Genomic DNA, 12,112 nt, shown 5'->3' on the forward strand with positions numbered 1-12,112 from the left:
TTTGAGAAACTCCCATCCGTCCTGAACTCCCTTCCCTTTTAGTATTTCTGACCATGGGATCACCCTCAATACTTCTCATCCTGGAGAGAAGTGACCAGTGGGGTCCCACAGGGCTCTGTCCTGGGCCCAGTGTTATTCAACATCTTTATCAATGACCTGGATGACAGAATTGGGAGCATTCTTATCAAATTTGCAGATGACACCAAATTAGGAGGAATAGCTAATACCCCAGAGGACAGGATCAAGATTCAAAATGACCTGAATAGACTAGAAAGCTGGGCCAAAGCTAACAAAATGAAATTCAACAGGGAGAAATGTAAGGTATTGCACTTAGTGCGGAAAAATAAAATGCACAGATATAGGATGGGAGACACGTGGCTGAATGAAACTACATGTGAAAGGGATCTAGGAGTCCAAGTAGACCACAAGTTGAACATGAGTCAACAGTGTGATGCGGCAGCTAAAAAGGCCAATGCAATTTTAGGCTGCATCAATAAAAGTATAGTGTCTAGATCAAGAGAAGTAATAGTGCCACTGTATTCTGCTTTGGTCAGGCCCCACATAGAATATTGTGTCCAGTTCTGGGCGCCACAATTCAGAAAGGACATTGAGAAACTGGAGCGTGTCCAAAGGAGGGCAACTAAAATGGTGAAGGGTCTGGAAACCATGTCCTATGAGGAACGACTTAGGGAGCTGGGGATGTTTAGCCTGGAGAAAAGAAGGTTAAGAGGTGATATGGTAGCCCTGTTTAAATATTTGAAGGGGTGTCATATTGAGGAGGAAACAAGCTTGTTTTCTTCTGCTCCAGAGAACAGAACCCGGAACAATGGATGCAAGCTACAGGAAAAGAGATACCACCTCAACATTAGGAAGAGCTTTCTGACAGTAAGGGCTGTTCGACAGTGGAATGCACTCCCTCGGAGGGTGATAGAGTCTCCTTCCTTGGAGGTCTTTAAGCAGAGGCTGGATGGCCATCTGTCAGGGATGCTTTGATTTGGATTTCCTGCATGGCAGGGGGTTGGACTGGATGGCCTAGTGGTCTCTTCCAATCTACGATTCTATGATTCTCTAAGTTTACTGAAATCAGCTTTCCTAAAGTCTAGAATGCGTGTCTGACTCTGCCTGGCTTCTCCTTTCCATTGTATAACAAACTCCAGGAGAACATGGTCACTTCCACCTAAGGATCCCACCACTTGCACCCCATTAACCAAGTCATCCTGGTTGGTTAGGATCAGATCCAAAATAGCTGTTGCCTCTTCCAGCTTTTGGACCATGAAATAGTCTTCCAGGCAAGTGAGGAATTTGGTAGACCTTGAGGATTTTGCTGAGTTTGACTTCCAGCAAATATCAGGATAGTTGAAGTCGCTCATCACTACTACATCTCTCTTTTCTGAGTGTGTGGTCATCTGTTCTAGAAAGACATCATCCAATTCCTCAGTCTGACTTGGGGGTCTGAGGTAGACTCCTACCATAACATCCTTGTTGTTTCCCTCTCCTTTAATTTATATCCAGATGTTCTCCCCCTGGCTTCCAGGATTGATGTCCTGGATCTCTTCACTGCTGTAAATGTTCCTGACATATAAGGCTATTCCTCCTCCTTTCCTGTTTGGCTTGTTTCTCTTAAAAAGGTTATACCCCTCTACTTTTACGTTTACCTTACACTAGGACCTTTGTGCTTCAAATTAGATAATGCACCTTTCTCAATTTTTTTCTCTATAGTCTAAGATTACTTTAACTCATAATCAAAATTCTATTTTTTTCTATATTCTTATTTCATATTGTTATACTAATTTAACCCTTCCTTGCTTTGCTACTGCCATCCATCCTTTTTTGCAAATTTCTAATATGGGAAACCATTCCTCTTGTACTGTTTCTGTGTTCTTGTGATTTAATCAAGAGGTTAATGTATCCGTCTCTTGCACGTCAAAAAGTTTCATTAACCAGTCATTTATCATTGGGAGATCTTTTCTTTTCCATACTTGCACTATCATTAATATTGTGGCTGGAATCATGTACAAGATTCTCCCTCATTTCTTTTCTAAGTGTGGGGTAATAGGTTCAGCATAGTTAATGAATAAATTTTATTTTAGTTCAAATCTAATTCCCAAAATATCTTGAATTGTAGTATGAATTTTCTTCCAAAATGCTTTCAATGTTGGGCATCTCCACCATGTGTGATACTAAGATCCGAGGCTCTGTTTGCACTTCCAACATTTGTTTGATTTTGTATTATAAATTTTAGCCATTTTTAATGGGTTTTGGTACCATATTTGCTCCATTTTCCTAAAAATTCTTTCAAATCTTGTGATTTGGTAAAATTTTTCTGTCTTCTCTTCTTGCATACTTCCAGCTGTCCAAATTTATTACTGCTCCTATAGTTGTAGCCCACTTTCTCATTGTCTCGGAAATTGGGTAACATTCTTGTTCCTTTCTCAATAATCTTGCTGGCTTTTCCCACTTTAATAAAATGTTGTCATATTCATTTGAGTCTTCTTCAAATTCCCCCAGTTTAGTATCCATTTTATATCTTTTTTCAGTGTAGTATAGAAAAAACAGAGTATATTTGGATCTAGATATTCAAGTTCATCTGTATTTTTCAACTCTAATTTGTCGTAATCTTTTTTTAAAAAAGATAGCACTGATCTAATGTTCTTTGACCCTTGCTTGCACTTTATTGATTATGTTAATTTCTCCCCAAGCTATTAATTTCCACAGAAAGGATTTGAAATATAATTTGGAAAGAACATGCAAGGAGGTTTTAGGACTATAGCCCTTGGGATCTCTACTGTTGTCTTTTTAACAGAAGGATAACTGTGTGTGTGTCTGTGGGTGTAAGTGTGTGCGTGTGCGTGTGTGTAAAGAATGAGTCCCTCCGACAAAGGGAGACAGTTTAACCCCAGTGGTCAAATCATCCATTTTATGGTTCTTTTTCTTTTCTGCTTCAACCTCCCAATAGTTGGGCTGGGACCTCCCTCTGACAGAATAGCAAAGCTGAAATCAGTCTGTTCAGTTGTTTCCTCAGGATCAGATGTAGAAACTGTGGCCCAGCCAGACATGAGTATAACTGCAGCCTGTGATTAATTTGATTTATTCTAACAAGTACAGTGGACCATTATTATCCGCTGGGGCTTGGTTCCAAGATCCCCTGTGTATAACAAAATCCGTGGATGCTCACGTCCCATTAAAAATAATGGCATAGCAAAATGGTGTCCCTTATAAAAAATGAAAAAAAATCAAGGTTTGATATTTGAAATTTATATGTTTTTTTCAAACTATGAATGCTTGAATCCGTGTATAAAAAATCTGTGTATAAGAAGGGCTGACTGTATGGTAAATTTTCATTACTGTTGTTAATAAATCACATAATTTTGAGAAGTATAATATAGTTTTTAAATGGATAGATAATTTTTATCGCTTGAATTTTTTTTTTTACATAAATGTAAGCATATGTTTTGGCTGAAACTCTTTCCAGACTCTATACATTCTGACTGAAACTGTTTGCCCATCTAAAGACCTCCAGAGAAGAAGAGTCCACCACCCTCTGAGGCAGTCTATACCATTAGTAAAGATCTCTCTTACAATAAAAATATTTGTCCTAATGTTTAGGTTGAACCTCTTTTCTTGTCAGTTGAACCCAGTGGCTATGTTTTTCTCCCTAGAGCAATATTAAAGAAGCTTGCTCCATCAATTCCTTGTGATAGTTAAAGACAGCCATTATGTTGCCTCTTGACCTTTTCTTCTCCAAGCTAAACATACCCAGCTCCCCAAGCAATTCCTCATAATGAATGATTTCCAGACATGCGTAAAAAAATCATTGACACAGCTGAGAAGATTTTAGAATGCAACCATTTCAAATGCTACTTTTTTATCAATTTCTTAGTGGTCATAAATCATCAGAACATAATAAAATGGCCCAGAACATCTGAATAGGCCAACCTTCCAAATACAGTCCACCAGTTAGGCGTTTCTAGATGAGAACAATACAAAAAGCCAAGAAAATTGGCATAGGGGAAATGACCAGACCAGCTTTTTTCTAACAAACCTAAACAAATTCATCAGTCATGCATGGTAAACGTGAGGAAACAATCCAAAAAGCCCTCAGAGAAATCACATTCCAAAACTAGTTCTAGGCAACAAAATTCTGGAAGACAATCCAGAGTGCAAACTATCCAGGTAGCAGCTCTAACCAAACTCTTTACCAGCATTTTGTGACATACAGAAATTTCTCCAGAGAAAGCAAACTTTGCTACTCATCACAAGGAAATCCCAGTATTCTTTGCAGGTGGAGAGAGAGAGGGGGGGGGGGGGGAGAGAGAGCAAGAGAGCAAGAGAGGGCAGGGGTTTGGCTCATTAAGGTAAGGGGCCCGGGGTCTTCATTGGGGTGTGGATGGGAGTGGAGGAGGAGGAGGCCACTACGCTTTTGGCGGGCAGCCTGGGATTCAGGATCCTCGTCTTTGCAAGGCTGCCCACCTGGCAAAACCCCCAGGCCACTCAAAGGCGAACGACTCAGCAGAGGAGGAGGAGGAGGACAAGGCAGTGCACGGGCATCCCTGTCTCTTTCCCCAGCCTCCTCCTCTAGAAAGACGGGAGGAAAGAAAGAATCAAGAAAGTGATGAAGTGAAGAAGGAAAGAAAGGAGGGAGGGTAGGAGGAAGAAAAGAAAAAAGAAAGGAGGGAGGGGTGGAGGGAAGAAGGAAGCAGGAAAAGGAAGAAAGGAGGAAAGAGAAGCAAGGAAATAAGGAAGGAAAAAAGGAAGGAGGGAGGGAGCAGGGAAAGGAAGAAGGGAGGATAGAAAGAAGCAGGAAAATAAAGAAGGAGGGAGGGAGGGATGGAGGGAGGGAAATAAAGAAAGACGCAAAGAAAGAAAGGAGGGAGGGAGGGGAGGGGATGCCTGCCCCTTAGTAGGGTGACCAGACTTTCCCTCCTTTTCCTGGACATGTCCCCCATCTCGGCCTTTCTGTCCAGGAGGAGGGATTCCACAATGTCCTCCATTTTGAGCATGGCTAAGAAGTATGGATTTATATTTATATGCTCCCAGCTTTTATTTGGTAATGTCCTCCATTTTGCGTGAATGTCCTACATTTCAACTAAATGTCCTACATTTCATTGTCCTAAACCTATTGGCGGCCCAAACAACCTAGCCGGCCTTAATTTCGTCCCCTACCGCCTTCCAAGTCGGGCACCTCTGCCTTAGTGTAACCATAAATCAGAAACAATGTCAAGGCACACAACATCAAACATGGAAAAGAGGCTAGAATGTCACAACTGGGTAGTTCAGTGACATTTGGAAATGCCTGGGGATTCCAGGCTGTTTTACACACTACAAATGCTTTGCCTGAAAAGGATAATAGAAAGTGATTCCTGTGGAATGTCTGAGGCTTGTTGTATTGCTAAGTTTGGATTTGTGGCAAGTGGGCTGTTTTGCAGGATGCAGGTGATGTGGCCAAAATGGCCAGCAGAAGGCTGGAAGGTTTGTGGCTTCCTCCATAGCTCTCATGCAGTCTTGTGTGAATGGTGGATTTGGTGGGCTTTCTTTAAAGCTGACATTCTGGGTCATTCTGGTTTGGGACCATTACAGGGTTAAAAATCAGAATAAGGTTTCAGTTCTAAAATATTTTTCTCAAATATGTTCTAGTGTTTTTGGCATCCACTTCATTAAAAAAATGGCTTGTGACAGACGACTGGCTTCTGTTTCAGCTTTTTCCTAGTCCTCCCCTCAGGCAGTTTTTGCACTTGCAAGTCAACAACGAGGGCACCTTCCCTCTCACCACATTCACTGAGGCATCCAAAAGAGACAAAAAAAGACATCAAGAAGAGGAGACAGGGATAAGGCAACCAGCCTTCTCCACAGCTGCTTCTGACTATCTTCAAGCCCATCCGCTACCTCTCTCCCCTTATTTGTCCTTCATGGGCCCCATGCCCCCCTCATCTCTTTGTACAAGACAGGCTATGCAATTTTGCAAATCCATACAGGTTCAACGGTGGAGCCAAAGACTATGTGGAAATATGTACTGGTGCTGGCTTCCAGTCTGGAAAGAAAAAAAGGCACTTCCTACAGGAAAACAAAACAAGAACACATGACCAGGTGAGCACCTGGGGACCCAACACACAGACATTCCCTGCTTGCCTGGCCCTTCAGGGTGGATTAAAGCCAAAGTTCAAGATACGTTAAAATTCTAAGCTGTGAAACAGAAATCACAGCAAATGAGACCACGATAGAGCTTTACAAAATTTCGACGAATGAGTTAATTCCCCAAAGAAAACATTTTCCACATTGCTGACATTTCTATGGTTTCTGTCGAATGTGATGTTTCTGATGCCTCAAAAGCTGTGAATTCTGGGGAAAATATTTCCCACAATTATGGCATCTAAATGGTTTTCTCCCCCTGTATGGACTCTCTGATGATAAACAAGGCCTGTCTTACTTGCAAAATCTTTCCCACACTCCTGGCATTTGTATGGTTTTTCTCTGTATGGATTCTCTGATGTTTGACAAGGTCAAACCTATGAGCATAACATTTTTCACACTGATGACATTTGAATGATTTCTCTACTGTGTGAACTCTCTGATGCTTTGAAAGGTCTGACCTGCCAGCAAAACATTTCCCACATCTTGAGCATTTGTACGGTCTCTCTCCTGTGTGGACTCTATAGTGTCCCTCAAGGTTGCACTTGTAAGCAAAACATTTTTCACATTGCTGGCATTTGAATGGTTTCTCTCCTGTGTGGATTCTCTGATGAGTCACAAGGGTATACTTGTCAGTAAAGCATTTTCCACACTGTTGGCATTTGTATAGTTTCTCTTTTGTGTGGATTCTCTGATGAGTCACAAGGGTATACTTGTCAGAAAAGCATTTTTCACACTGCTGGCATTTGTATAATTTCTCTCCTGTGTGGACTCTCTGATGCCTGAAAAAGTGTGACTTGTCAGAAAAGCATTTTCCACACTGTTGGCATTTGTATGGTTTCTCTTTTGTGTGGATTTTCTGATGACTGACAAGCAATAAAAGGCAAACAAAACATTTTTCACACTTCTGACACTTGTACGGTTTCTTTTTTGGTTGGCCTCCTGTGCAGCTCACAAGATGTGAATTATGCACAAAACATTTCCCACTTGCTTGCCACTTGTAGGCTTTGCCTAGTATGTAGACTCTGGCAGCTCATAAGATGCAGATCAGTGCATACATTAATCTTCCTCCAGAGATCTCCTGTAAAGAAGGACAAGCACAGACAAGACTGAATCCTAGCATTAAGAGAGGAAGAACTAGGAGAAACAACAGAGCTAAGCAATCTCAAGATACCAAAAGAAAAAGCAGTATCAGGGAAAGAGGGACTATTGTGTCCTCCCCGACCCCCAGCCCTTAGATATTCCTCACAATAGCTAAATCAAGCCACTTGATATGTCCAAACAGAAGGACCTGGGGCTGCTTGGGAAGCCATTTCTCCTTGTTTTGGTCCTTCTTAGAGGTACCTGCTGTCCAAAGAGTGAAACTAAACATGACAGAAGCTTCAACAGGAAAGGCTGAGCAAGAGAGTTGGAATAACAAGTAATGTGAGAGCTTGGTGGATGAGTCAAGATTGGGACCTAGATTTCACTAAGGATCAAGGCTAGAAATAGCCTCTCAAACAGGGGTAGACAACTGTCTAGGACTAGGCGGCATATAAAAGCCAGTGTTGGACGAAGACTTTGGAGACCTGTGTTTGAATCCCTGCTCAGACATGGAATCTGACTAGGTTATCTTGGGCACAATAGACTCTCTTAGCCTCAGAGAGACAAGAGCAAATCCCCTTTGAACAACTCTTGCCAAGAAAAAAAAATGACATTTACCTCAGGGTTGCCTAAGTCAGAAATAACTAAAAGGCACAGAACAACAAAGGTTTGAAACATGATTTGCCTGTAAATCTCCCCCATGCCTTCTAAAGGCCGCTTAGAAACAAGGTATTGCAGGGAGCATATGCTTCACAGTTAGGCTTGCCATATCCCGCCTGGGGGTGGGACTTTCCCAGTTTGGGGCGGGGCTACACAGTCCCGCCCCAGCGTGGCCCCTCCCCTGGGACCTCCCCCCCAGCAAGGCCCTGGAGGCAGCTCCACCCCTCCCCATGGCTGTGTGCCACCCTCCCCACCTCCCTGCCTGGGATAGCCTAGAGAACAAGTCTTCAGGAGACCTGCCACTCAGAGCTATTGCCAGCCCACTTGGTATATATACCCTGCAAGAGGCATTACTTTCAGGTTACAATGAGCAAAGAAAAAAAGGCCATAAATCGTTGATGTTTCACTGGGAGTCTAAATGCCTCATCTTTTAAATGTCTACCACTCAGTATTGTTGTAATTCTTTATCACAGGGTCGTTTTTGAGGCCCTAAACACCTTTCCTTGTAATATGCAAATTTCTCCCGAAGCTGACCAATGGGAAAGAAGCAATCAGCCCTCCATTTGGGTTGGTTTTCAATGGCTTGGAAGGAAGAGATTTTGCCTTGCAAGTTGCTGGTAAATAATAGAAGGCTTTGGGGTAGCAAAAGGCTGCAGAAATAGTTTGACCCCCCCCCTTAAACATCCATGGCTCAGTGCTATGGGATTCTGGGAATTGTAGTTTCTTGTGGCACCAGAGCTCTTTTGACAAAAGGAAGCTGAATGGTCCACAGAGGAGGCGTTGCCTGGGGGCAGAGCCTCTTTCCAGCAGTCTTCGGTGGAAGAGAGGAGGCTGATGGTCCTGGCCACTTCCCTTGGCTCCCTCCCTCCTCCTCCTCCTCCTTCTCCTCCTCCTCCTCCTCCTCCTCCTCCTCTCAGAGCTCATTCACACTCCCTGGCTTTTCTCTCGCCCCCCCCCCCTGCACTTTGAGACCCCTTTAACTGCCAAAGCTCAATGCTCTGGAATTCTGGTGTCAGTGAGGCATTTGACCTTCTCTGTCAGAGAGCTCTGGTGCCACAATAAACTACAATTCCCAGGATTCCATAGCACTGAGCCCTGGCAGTCCAAGCAGTGTGTTTTGGACACAGAGATCCTCCAAATGAATCCAGTCCCTAGCTTTTATATCTCTCACACACACTGCAGGAATAATAACCCACTTTGAGACTGCTTTAACTCAGTGCTAGGGAATCCTGGGAATGCTAGTGTTTGGGAGGCATTGAGACTTCTCTGTCAGTGATGGCTCTGAGGCCACAATAGACTACAATTCCCAGGATTCCCCAGCACTGAGCAGTCTCAAACTGGACCATTTCCTCAGTGTGGATGCACCTGGGGAGGAATTCTGGGCACTGCAGTTCAACTACGTTTGGAGGGTTATGGGACTCCCTGTCAGAGATAGCTCTGGGGCCACAGTGTACTACAATTCCCAGCATTCCCCAGCACTAACCCAGGACAGTTAAGTCACTCTCAAACTGGATTATTTCCTCAGTGTGGATGCAGCTTTGGTGAGGAACTCTGGGCATTTCAGTCCAGCATTGTTTTATTTCAGCAGTGTATTTTGGACCAGAGACAAGGTGACCAGGCATCCTCCTCCTTTTCCAGGACATGTCCTCTTCTGTCACATTTCAAAATGTCCTCCATTTGGATCATGGCTAAGAAGCATGGATTTATAATTACATGGGTGTGTTTTTAGCTTTTATTTTTGGCCATGTCCTACTTTTTTTTTTTGCTTGGGTGCCCTACATTTTGGGGTGAGGGCATTGGTCACCTTGGTCAGAGAGCTTTCCAGGGGTTAACTGCCATTCTGCTGTGGTGCTGGAACAAACCACCATTCCCAGAATTCCATAGCATTCAGGCAAGACAGTTAAAGTGGTCTCAAACCAGATTATTTCTCCAGTGTAGATGCAGCCCAAGCCTTTTGCCTCTCTTATGCCTGAGATTTCAAAGCCCAGCCTTGGCACCACAACAAACTACAAATGCCAGGATTCCATAGGATGGAGCGATGAGAGTGAAAGCAGTGTGGCAGCAGCCTAAGTGTGCTTAATGCAGTTCTTAACATGGTCTCACAAGACTTTTTTGTTTAACAACTTGTACCCATTAACTCCATTTCATGTCTTCTTTATTTAGTCGGGTGGAATACAGACAAAACAAGTCAAAATGAAGGAAAACCAAAGTCCCTTGACCAAAGGGTTTGGTTGTGGAATAAGCCTCTGAAATATGCAAGAGGCAATGTTAAAATAAAGCCATGTTCAATGCTCAAATGTGCTGTTTGGAATGGGGAGAGGGGGGTGGCCAGAAAGGGAAGTACATTTCCGTGATCTGTCTACGAATAATGTCAAAATGTCCTCCATTTTGATCATGCCTAAGAAACATGGATTTATATGAACATTTCTAAAAAAGCCTCAATTTTTTTGCGTGTCCTCCATTTTTTAAAATGTGTCCTACATTTGAAAATGTTGTCCTGCATTTGTCCTACATTTGTCCCGGTTTGGAGGTCCTCACTTATGGCAACCCTAATTCCTATAGGTCTCTTCTAAGCATGACTAAAAGGAAAAAAATCAGGTTGGTACGAGAGAAAAAAATACAGGCTGAACTCTTTCTTATTTTATAGTGTGGGATTATTCCCCACTCTCCAGTCCTGGTCCCTTTGATATTAGAAGGGATTCACCAAGATGATTTCAATGTTGACATTCACAAGGGCTAGTAATCTCAGGAAAATTCTGTGGAAACTCCATTTCATGTGTCTCTTTCCCTGCACTTTCCAGAGCGTCAAAGCTGGACCTTACAGGGCAGATATAAGGGACTCCTCTGCTTTTTCAGGAGGCAATTATGGAGTTTATTGCTTGGCTTTTAAATTCGGCTTACCTCTATCCATCTTAAAGCTTAATTTGGGCAGCATCCCGATGTTATCAGAAGGTTTTAGCCACTGAATTTGCCGCCCAAATACAAGCTGGGTGCATCCCCACTTCCGGGGCGCTCGCATGGCTCTTTTCAAATGCAGGAGGTTTCCATCTTAAGAAAATGGCTGCCAGAGTGGCCCTGGAAATGGGGATGCACCCGGGCTGCAAATTTGGTGGCAAAAACCTTCTGATAACAGCCTTCCCAATATGGCTGGACTCCAACTCCCATCAGCCAGCATATGAAGAGGGATGTTGGGAGTTGCATGGCCCCCCTCCCCATAGGGACCCCTTTCAGATGCTCTTTGCCTGAGAATTGGCATGGGTCTTTTTTCCAGCTAAAGGAATCCCATGAAGCAAACAGGTCACCCTGCCCCCCCCCCCTTGTCTGCAAGGGTCTCCTCTCTGCCCAACTCCACTCTGCCCCCAATAACTCCATGAACCTCCCTCTCTCCCAGGAAAGGGGGGGAAAGGAGGGCCTGGAAGGGGGCAAACCAGGCAGGTTTGGGAGGAAGGGGTCTGAGATGGGGGGCTCTGCAATCCAAGGGGGGTCTCTTTCCCCTCCACCCCCTCCCCCACGAAGAGGCCAAGGGCTATTTGTTATTTTATCATGTCTTCCTTGTGTCCCCTCAAAAGCCTGGTGGGGGTTTTCCCTTCCCTTTTGACTTTCATAGAATCATAAAGAGTCAGAGAATTGGAAGAGACCACTGGATCCAGTCCAATCCCATTCTGCCATGCAGGAACTCTCAATCAAAGCATCCCCAACAGATGGCCATCCAGCCTCTGCTTAAAGACCTCCAAGGAAGGAGACCCCACTACACTCTGAGGAAGGAGTGTGTTCCACTGTCAAAGCCCTTACTGTTAGGAGGTTCCTCTTAATGTTGAGGTGGAATCTCTTTTCCTGTAGTTTGCATCCATTGTTCCACGTTTTAGTCTCTGGAGCAGCAGAAAACAAGGTTGCTCCCTCCTCAACATGACATCCCTTGAAATATTTAAACAGGGCTATCATATCACCTCTTAACCTTCTTTTCTACAGACTAAACATCCCTAGCTCCCTAAGTCATTCCTCATAGGGTATGGTTTCCAGACCCTTCACCATTTTAGTTGCCCTCCTTTGGACACACTCCAGTTTCTCAACCTCCTTTTTGTATTGTGGTGCCCAGAACTGAATACAATATTCCAGGTGGGGCCTGACCAGAGCAGAATAGAGTGGCACTATGACTTCCCTTGACACAATACTTCTATTGATGCAGCCTAAAATTGGCCTTTTTAGCTGCTGCGTCACACTGCTGACATGTTCAACTTATGGT

The sequence above is a fragment of the Sceloporus occidentalis genome, unplaced genomic scaffold, assembly GCF_023333645.1.
Source record: "Sceloporus occidentalis isolate IW3139 unplaced genomic scaffold, rSceOcc1.0.p SCAF_1, whole genome shotgun sequence".
NCBI classification, from domain to species: Eukaryota; Metazoa; Chordata; class Lepidosauria; order Squamata; family Phrynosomatidae; genus Sceloporus; species Sceloporus occidentalis.